Consider the following 10,071-nt stretch of genomic DNA (forward strand, 5'->3'; position numbering starts at 1 on the left):
TTTTAAAAATGTCACATTTAATTCTTGCACCTATAAATGAATTAATAATTCTACACCATTTAATAATGTGTTATTGCTTCTTTACACTTTTTCTGCTTATTTGCTTCGATTATTTCTTGTCATTGGCTAAAATAAATGAGTAACCTCCCAGTGAAAGTCCAAGTTCTTGTTAAAACTAATCTTCCTAGTTACTACATATACCTTTCCCAGTTAACCGCAGGCTGATGAGGTTGTTTTTGTATAGATGTTGTTCTTTCAAATATTGACATTTATGAATATTTTGTTCTGGTCACAACACACCACGTGTTATATATTCCAGTGTAATATTCTTATGGAAACCTTTGCAGTTTATGAATCTTAATGAAATCGTTGGAAGAACAGTAAATATCGCACAATTTCATAAACATTCCTTCACAGACTGTTAAAAGAATAAAATTTAGAGAAGCATAAAAACACCCTTTTCAAATATTTTTTCCACCAATAAAATATCCCAATTGGTGCCTTTGGAATGAACAAGATCGCTACTTAAAACATGTAAAACCCACTCAGAGAAAAGGACAGATAGATGCAGCCTCCAGAGATGATATTTTGTCAAAAAGTAATTGCAAATGCCTGTACAACACCGTTGTCCTTTATTCTAGTAACTATATTCAATTTTTTAAAAAAAATATTATACAATATGAAACTTAATAAGAAGCTTAATTTGCCTTAAATGTTGTTTATTCATGCTTTGAATTTAAGAACTTTTCCAAGATTCAGATTTCTGCATTTTAATGCACAGTGGCTTACTAGGTCGAGGAGAGCCTCGCCCACCTTACACCTACTAAGGCGACCTAATCGGGGCGTCGGTGTGTTATCTTATTCTAAAATACTTTTCTAGTTATCGAAACGTTACTATCAAATTAATTTGGGCTCTGTTTTACTAAAAAAAAAAAACCAGAGAAACATAGCCTATTGCTTAAATGCTCATTATTCATGCAACTGCTGTATCATAAATTAAAAATTAATAAATGGCAATACATTAAAGGGGCATAGTCACGATTTTGGTAAAAAATTATTTTTTCGATTTTAATGTTTACATTACTTCAGTAAGGCATTTTTTAATAGTGAATCAAAATTTGAGTGTCATTCGTTGAGTTATAAGCGAGTTACAGAAGTTACAATTCTTTGCTACGTAAACAAAGGTTTTGTTCACATTTTGAATGTTGAAGTGAAAATTCCAGTTTAAGGATCAAATGAATGTGTTAAACGTTAGGAACTGTTTATGTATGCTAAAAATGAATAAGAAGATAAACAAATAAGATTGTAAAAGATTTTATACTGGTGAATCGAACCTACGTAAACAAAACAGGGCACGAGCCTTGTTTACATGACTAAGAATTGTGACCCGTGTGTCTTGCTTATAATACAACGACTGACTCTCAAATTTTATTTGATAATTAGAAATGCATTCCTAAAGCATAGTTACATGGTAATGATAAAAACGGAAAAATAAAATTTGAACAAAATTGTGACCATCTCCCTTTGAATATGTTTGCTAAGGAACTTCGTGAATTGTCTATTCAAAACGACCTAGCTTGTCATAGGCTCTTTACTGTGAAAAAAAACCCAGACTTGTGTCTAGGCTATTCAGAAAGATATCCATGTAAGTACATATAAAACAGCGAAAGCACACTTCATGGCCAAAACAGCTACATTACAGACACTCTGTAGAGGTGGCGTGGAATCATTTTTAAAATCTGATTAAATTTAACTGTGTAAACTAACGTAAATCGTAGTAGTGTCAAGATTGGGAATATTTCAAGCAGCTTTTGTTTCTGTGCTTGTATCGATCTTCATACGCTATACTTTATATCAAAACGAGGATTTACATATGTTGGATTTTTTTTTACTGTTTCTCCATGTGTCGCAAACTGCTTTTATCTCACCATGCCACTACTTTATACAAAAGAAATAGCACAGTATACATACAATCAATTAACTTTTATGCACTACATCTGTGATGATAAGAATTGTCGTGATCTTTTTGTCAATATTGTTAGGTGAGTGTATATAAATAGTTTTCCAACTTGTTCTTTATCACACCAGCATTGAAGAAATAAAAGATGTGATATGTAAATGTCCGATCTGTCATAAGATTTTGAAAACTCTTCGTTATGATCACCTTTAGACAAATAATCAGAAAAACTTTCAATTTAAAAAAGAATCAATCATCGTACTATGTAACTTTTACAATTCATAAGATGCTTAAAAAGGGGAATTATGTTTTAACTTAAAGAATAAACGTTCATCTCTCGTAATTACCGGTCATAGCAACACACTTTAAGTTGAATTTACTCTACACTAACACACTTAAATTAACAAAAATAATTAAAAACGTAAATTACTATTATAGTTCGACTAATTGTGTTCAATCCAAAATTTACGGTAATGATTGTCAAATGTTTTTAAAATTGAAAAAAAATCGATGTTTACGACTGGAAATAATGTACTTTAATTAAACACCTTAATTAATACATGTATCAGTATCTTTCTTTTTAATAAAAAATGCAAAGACAAAATGTTTCTGCATTATTATATCAAGATCAGTCAAAATTGCGTTTTGATAAAGTAACGTTATAATAGCAAATATTTAAAAAAAAAAAAAAACGACACTTACCATCTTCTCCGGTAATTCTTTAAAATATCCTTATACATGTAATTATGCATCTATGCCGTAGATTTATAGTATACGATGCTGTAATCGGAGGAATGTAACTAAAGTTATTTTTCTTTTCCTTGTTAACAATTTTATTACCTTCCCCATTCTGCAACTGATTTCTACACCTTCGTGTATATAAATCATGCGCACACATTTCAATCGCCCCTTTTCCATAAATCAACTGCAATTCATAAGATGCTTAAAAAGGGGAATTATGTTTTAACTTAATGAATAAACGTTCATCTCTCGTAATTACCGGTCATAGCAACACACTTTAAGTTGAATTTACTCTACACTAGCACACTTAAATTAACAAAAATAATTAAAAACGTAATTAATTTTTTTGTTCGACTAATTGTGTTCAATCCAAAATTTACGGTAATGATTGTCAAATGTTTTTAAAATTGAAAAAAAATCGGTGTTTACGACTGGAAATAATGTACTCTAATTAAACACCTTAATTAATACATGTATCAGTATCTTTCTTTTTGATAAAAAATGCAAAGACAAAATGTTTCTGCATTATTATATCAAGGTCAGTCAAAATTGCTTTTTGATAAAGTAACGTTATAATAGCAAATATTTAAAAAAAAAAACGACACTTACCATCTTCTCCGGTAATTCTTTAAAATATCCTTATACATGTAATTATGGATCTATGCCGTAGATTTATAGTATACGATGCTGTAATCGGAGGAATGTAACTAAAGTTATTTTTCTTTTCCTTGTTAACAATTTTATTACCTTCCCCATTCTGCAACTGATTTCTACACCTTCGTGTATATAAATCATGCGCACACATTTCAATCGCCCCTTTTCCATAAATCAACTGCAATTCATAAGATGCTTAAAAAGGGGAATTATGTTTTAACTTAATGAATAAACGTTCATCTCTCGTAATTACCGGTCATAGCAACACACTTTAAGTTGAATTTACTCTACACTAGCACACTTAAATTAACAAAAATAATTAAAAACGTAAATTACTATTATAGTTCGACTAATTGTGTTCAATCCAAAATTTACGGTAATGATTGTCAAATGTTTTTAAAATTGAAAAAAAATCGGTGTTTATGACTGGAAATAATGTACTTTAATTAAACACCTTAATTAATACATGTATCAGTATCTTTCTTTTTAATAAAAAATGCAAAGACAAAATGTTTCTGCATTATTATATTAAGGTCAGTCAAAATTGCGTTTTGATAAAGTAACGTTATAATAGCAAATATTTAAAAAAAAAACGACACTTACCATCTTCTCCGGTAATTCTTTAAAATATCCTTATACGTGTAATTATGCATCTATGCCGTAGATTTATAGTATACGATGCGGTAATCGGAGGAATGTAACTAAAGTTATTTTTCTTTTCCTTATTAACAATTTTATTACCTTCCCCATTCTGCAACTGATTTCTTCACCTTCGTGTATATAAATCATGCGCACACATTTCAATCGCCCCTTTTCCATAAATCAACTGCAATTCATAAGATGCTTAAAAAGGGGAATTATGTTTTAACTTAATGAATAAACGTTCATCTCTCGTAATTACCGGTCATAGCAACACACTTTAAGTTGAATTTACTCTACACTAGCACACTTAAATTAACAAAAATAATTAAAAACGTAAATTACTATTATAGTTCGACTAATTGTGTTCAATCCAAAATTTACGGTAATGATTGTCAAATGTTTTTAAAATTGAAAAAAAATCGGTGTTTACGACTGGAAATAATGTACTTTAATTAAACACCTTAATTAATACATGTATCAGTATCTTTCTTTTTAATAAAAAATGCAAAGACAAAATGTTTCTGCATTATTATATTAAGGTCAGTCAAAATTGCTTTTTGATAAAGTAACGTTATAATAGCAAATATTTAAAAAAAAAAAAACGACACTTACCATCTTCTCCGGTAATTCTTTAAAATATCCTTATACGTGTAATTATGCATCTATGCCGTAGATTTATAGTATACGATGCGGTAATCGGAGGAATGTAACTAAAGTTATTTTTCTTTTCCTTATTAACAATTTTATTACCTTCCCCATTCTGCAACTGATTTCTTCACCTTCGTGTATATAAATCATGCGCACACATTTCAATCGCACCTTTTCCATAAATCAACTGCAATTCATAAGATGCTTAAAAAGGGGAATTATGTTTTAACTTAAAGAATAAACGTTCATCTCTCGTAATTACCGGTCATTGCAACACACTTTAAGTTGAATTTACTCTACACTAGCACACTTAAATTAACAAAAATAATTAAAAACGTAAATTACTAATATAGTTCTACTAATTGTGTTCAATCCAAAATTTACGGTAATGATTGTCAAATGTTTTTAAAATTGAAAAAAAATCGGTGTTTACGACTGGAAATAATGTACTTTAATTAAACACTTTAATTGATACATGTATCAGTATCTTTCTTTTTTATAAAAAATGCAAAGACAAAATGTTTCTGCATTATTATATTAAGGTCAGTCAAAATTGCTTTTTGATAAAGTAACGTTATAATAGCAAATATTTTTAAAAAAAAACGACACTTACCATCTTCTCCGGTAATTCTTTAAAATATCCTTATACGTGTAATTATGCATCTATGCAGTAGATTTATAGTATACGATGCGGTAATCGAAGGAATGTAACTAAAGTTATTTTTCTTTTCCTTATTAACAAATTTATTACCTCCCCCTTCTGCAACTAATTACCTCCCCTTCGTGTATATAAATCATGCGCACACATTTCAATCGCCCTTTTCCATAAATCAACTGCAAGAAGTAGGTTGTTGCATTATGTGTTAATTTTTTTTTCTCACGCAAAACATTAGTTTTTCAAATGATCAACAGACAGAAAATAGCATTCTGTTAATTCATCGTAGTTGTTATTGCTACTATAATCCACATCTATCCTGATTTCTAATCTAAAAAAAAACCATGGATTACAACGGATTATCTGTAGGTCTACATGTGTCCGACTTTGTTTCCGTGGCCGCCATGCTGTCTTCCCAATTGCCTTTTTTAAATTTTGTTACAATATTTCTCTCGATTTATTATTTAAATTAAAAATAAATTTGGTGTTTAATGTTGTAATAATAATAATAAATCTACAATTCTATTGTTTTGCTTTACATCGTAGCAAAGGGAGCAAACGTTTAAACTTTGGGGGGGGGGGATGTTCAATAATCCACATGGGGTTGATCTTGGGTTCATTTAATTTGCATGGGGTTGATCTTGGGTTCATTTAAAAAAAAATTATTGATTTTTTTTATTACTTCTTCCAAGTTGAGCGGAGAAAACATTGTTACCGGCGGTCGATCCATTTTTTACTTTCAGTATTGTTTTATATCAAAAACATTTTACTTTAAATTGATATTTATATATTTTATAATCTATTGTACAATGTTGGATAAAATCATTAAGTTCACTCGTTCACAAAGTACAATATCGCAAATTCTCCTATAACATTTTCATCTAATCCAAGCACTATTTATTACTAACCTAAATTATCCTTACCGTTATGATTGTCCACATGTCTTCATTAAGTGCGGCAAAGTTTGCTGTTTGTCGATTACAAACTTTTAAAGATCAATGAGTCATTTGTAAGATAATTAGTTTTTCCTTTTATTTAGTTTCCTTTTGATTATCATCGCTAACCAATTTAAGCCAATCAAGTTCCAAAGCTTCTCAACCAGATTTTCTCGTGCAAGCCGCACTGCAAACAGCTTCGGTTTCTCAGCCGTATTTCTCTGTGCAAGCCACGCAGCAACGAATTTTGGCTCCACAAACGGCTCCTAATATGCAAGCTACACAATACCCAGCATTGGGTCCCAAAGAAGCTCATCATGTGCAAGCCACACAGCAGCTAGCATAGGCCCCGCAGCCCCAACAGCAGTTCCCTCAACCAGTTTGGAGAAGGCAATGATATAATACCTATTCAATCTGTTCATAACTTGAGCATGCATGTGAGTGATTCATTTAAACAAAATATAATCCAAGGTAGATTTATTGAACTTCATACACTTCCACCATCAGGGGTCTTCACCTGGTCACAAAAAAAACTTCTCATTAATAGTGAAGGTGAGATTATTACGAAAGAAAAATGTGTAAAAGTTGACTCCACTGAAGAATGGAATGATGCTATGTACATTTTTGTTTCTATTCAATTTTCTGTTTACCCCTATAAGTTTGCTGAACTGTTAAAAACATACAGTTAGATTAGGGGTAGCATAGCATAGATTATGATACACAGTATAGAATCCGAAAGGCTCTCAGACCAACCAGCTTATTGGCGGGGGGGGGGGGGGGTTGACGCACAGGTTGGGGCTTCTATTTACTTATGACTGTATGCGATCATTCTTAGAAACTCGAGACTTCTGGTTCTATTTCTTTAATGTAGACTATCCACCATCAATCTTACCACCTGGCATGACTGACAACCTGGAGGTGTATCAAGAGGCTATTCTCATAAATGACCATTTGTTGTTGTTGAAAACTTGTGCTTTGACCGATGCATCTCCGTTGTTCAAAGTCATATATGCTGACATTGTGTATGAGTTAAAACTTGACCTTGAGTCCTGCACCTCAAGGAAAAGTCATTTTGTATGAAATCTTTAAGGTTTACATCGACTGACACATAAAACGATAAACTGTTAGATTAAGATGTGTTGACAATTCACCAACAAAGAGATAATAAAAAACTGTCAATCTGTTAACTGATTCTTTTGACCTACATAAAATGACATTTCAAAAGAAATCAAAGTACTGAGAGTACTGAGAGACGGGGTCTTGAAAGTTTGAATTAGTAATTGTTCACGTTTTCCTCGAATATGTTCCAAAAACTATGAGTTTGAATTAGTTGTTTCAATCTAGTATGTTAAAATTCAAAAATTTTAAAAACTTCAACTAACCGGGAAAATCAAAACAACTATATTTTGGTAGATAATTTAAATCATTAGATTTATTTAATTGTGTAATCCAAGTAAAAATCCACAAGTCAAACGGTATTTGTTATACAAGGTTTATGAAAACTCCGTAAACTGCTGAATTACCGAACAAAGTTAACATTTGAATACCGATAACAAACACAGATACCTGACGTTAGAAATATTTCTTTTAGCAAAAAGATTATTCCAAGTACTATAACAATAAAAAAAAGTTCGTCACGGTAGCCATTTTGATATTTTAGACCGACTTATCTGTCACGATTTTCTTGCAGCGATTCATATAAAATTAATAGGTAAAAATAAATTTGTTCGCCAATTACTACTTTTCTGTGTAAACTCGTGCATCATCTACACGAATTACGATACAACCGTTCCTTTCATTAAAAAATCATACTCAGTCAACTGCTTTTAAAATCAATAAAACTAGAAAATGGAGACCAAAAGTGAATGAATCACGTCATATTTTGGGGTAGACCTTTCCTGATTGACTGTTATATATGTCGTTAAAAATAAATCAACAGACTTTAACATCGTATTATTTTTTAATTCTATGTATTGCATTTCATAAATCAATATTAACGTAAACAAGGAAAATATAATCAAAATTCGTCAGTTATTTTTTTTCCCTCAAAATTCAAAAAAGAATTTGCTGAATTTTTTTTTCTAAACCCCTGATACAAATGTACAAAAAATTGTGTCTTATGTAAAATTATGTGATATATTTTAAGCCATCAACTATACTTTGGTAAATACATATTATATACATTTTAGCTTTTAAGTTTGATTATTTTGATACAGAGCTCCTCGTTAATAGAAAAATCAATATAGTCTAAAGATTAATAATGTCCAGCAAACGCTCTTAGGAATTAATGAATTTAACCTTGTTTTCAAACTAATGATATATATGTTTTTAACTCTTTTTTATTATATATTTGGGAACAATAATATACAAGACTCTAAAGTGTATGCTAGAATCCGCTAAATTGTTTTTGGTTGGTTGCACTGAGTAAGCAATGACCAGTCTATAGCTTCGGTGAAGGGTTTTGGGGATGTCGACTGAATAAGTGTTGAAATCGTTTTTCACACAAAAATATAGTTTCAGCTAAAAGGAGAACGTAATATGTATAGCACGTCAGTTTGTCAATGTAAGTTTAAATCTGGTATATTTAAACACATATAGTAATCTTGTCCTTTGTAAAAACCTACAATGTAATTTTATCGCAATGATGCAATAAAAAGTTGGTAAGCGGTGGGATGCATTGATCAAACATTTAGCATTTTACGTCATTTTAAAATTAGAAATCAAGTTATAAAACTGAAAGTGCACGTATTTGTTGGAACTGTTCTAAGAGATGTACACATGTACAACATTAATTCTCAGTTGGGGTGTTAAATATTTGCCCCCCCCCCCCCTCCGATTTATTATATTTACGATATCAAAATTAAAAACGTATTTGAAAATACGCTTTTAGACTCAGTAGACTCCATGTACATATTTAGTCTGATGTAATGTTCTTTCATGAAAAAGTTGCTAAGCCTGAGCCTAGATATTTGTACTTTTAGTACTTTCATTCAAACATAGACTTCACGAGTTTACGTGTACATGCATGTATTGTAGAACCAGCGGTTATCCTTCCGACGATAAAAGACAGTGCCCCTACACAACAGATAATTAAGTCAACAGTGATGATTGGAGAAAAGCAAATAACAGGTAAAACTTGACCCAACACACCTAAGCAAACCCTGGTGTTCCAACACCAATCAAGAAGATTTTGCATTCGTGTCCTTCCTATTATTTTGTTTTCTTACTTAGTTATTGCCTTGAAAAATTGAAGTAAAATGACATAATACCAATTATACTTTGCAAATTCGATATTCATTGAATCAGTATGAAGTTTAATGAATTCAATGAAAGGTAAAATGTTATACATGCTAGAAAACAGTAACAGTCTTAAGTTTTGTATTGTTGATTCTTAAAATTTGAGGCTATCATTTAAAATCACGGCCGATTTATCTAATACCTCTTGACCTACTTTATCCGACCATAACTTTTGGATGCGCGTATATGGTGTGTTTAATCTCTATTTTCCAAACCTTTTTTTGGAATCGAAAATACTGAATATTGTTTAAAACGTTGCATTGTATAAGTGTACACATACATAATTTTAAACCTTTAAACTCAATGATTCCTTATTTCATACTAGAAGATTCGTTATCTTTAAAATTCCGAGCATTATTTTCGCGCACCATGTTTTGCTGAACCTTACTGGAAAATGTAACCATATATGCGTTTCATACGGGCGGAAAAGGACAAATAGCACCCCAGCCAAACAAGTGTTTATCTTAGATATGTTACTTATATTTAGCTGAACCAAGGTAATGAAACAGTTAATAAAACTATTATTGAAATATTTTACATTT

This window comes from Crassostrea angulata, chromosome 5 (assembly GCF_025612915.1).
Source record: "Crassostrea angulata isolate pt1a10 chromosome 5, ASM2561291v2, whole genome shotgun sequence".
Lineage (NCBI taxonomy): Eukaryota > Metazoa > Mollusca > Bivalvia > Ostreida > Ostreidae > Magallana > Magallana angulata.